Below are 242 nucleotides of genomic sequence, written 5' to 3'. Positions count from 1 at the left end.
AGGCTCTACCAGTGCTAGAAATCCACACACCTGGTTATTTTTAAGATTTAAGTCCTGCCCCGCACTGGCTCTAGACCAGTACCAGTTCTCCCACCAGTAACCTCAGGCACAGGGAGCAGGATGGGACGGCTGGCCCGCACTCCCCATCTGCCTCTCCAGGCCACGTGGACGAGGTCGCAGAGCCAGTAGCTCCAAGATCTTGGGACTAAACTGCAGCAAGGAGAGCAACAGCAGCATTGGGG

The sequence above is a fragment of the Cariama cristata genome, unplaced genomic scaffold, assembly GCF_000690535.1.
Source record: "Cariama cristata isolate BGI_N322 unplaced genomic scaffold, ASM69053v1 scaffold19386, whole genome shotgun sequence".
Classification (NCBI taxonomy): domain Eukaryota; kingdom Metazoa; phylum Chordata; class Aves; order Cariamiformes; family Cariamidae; genus Cariama; species Cariama cristata.
This window is presented reverse-complemented; position numbering follows the sequence as displayed.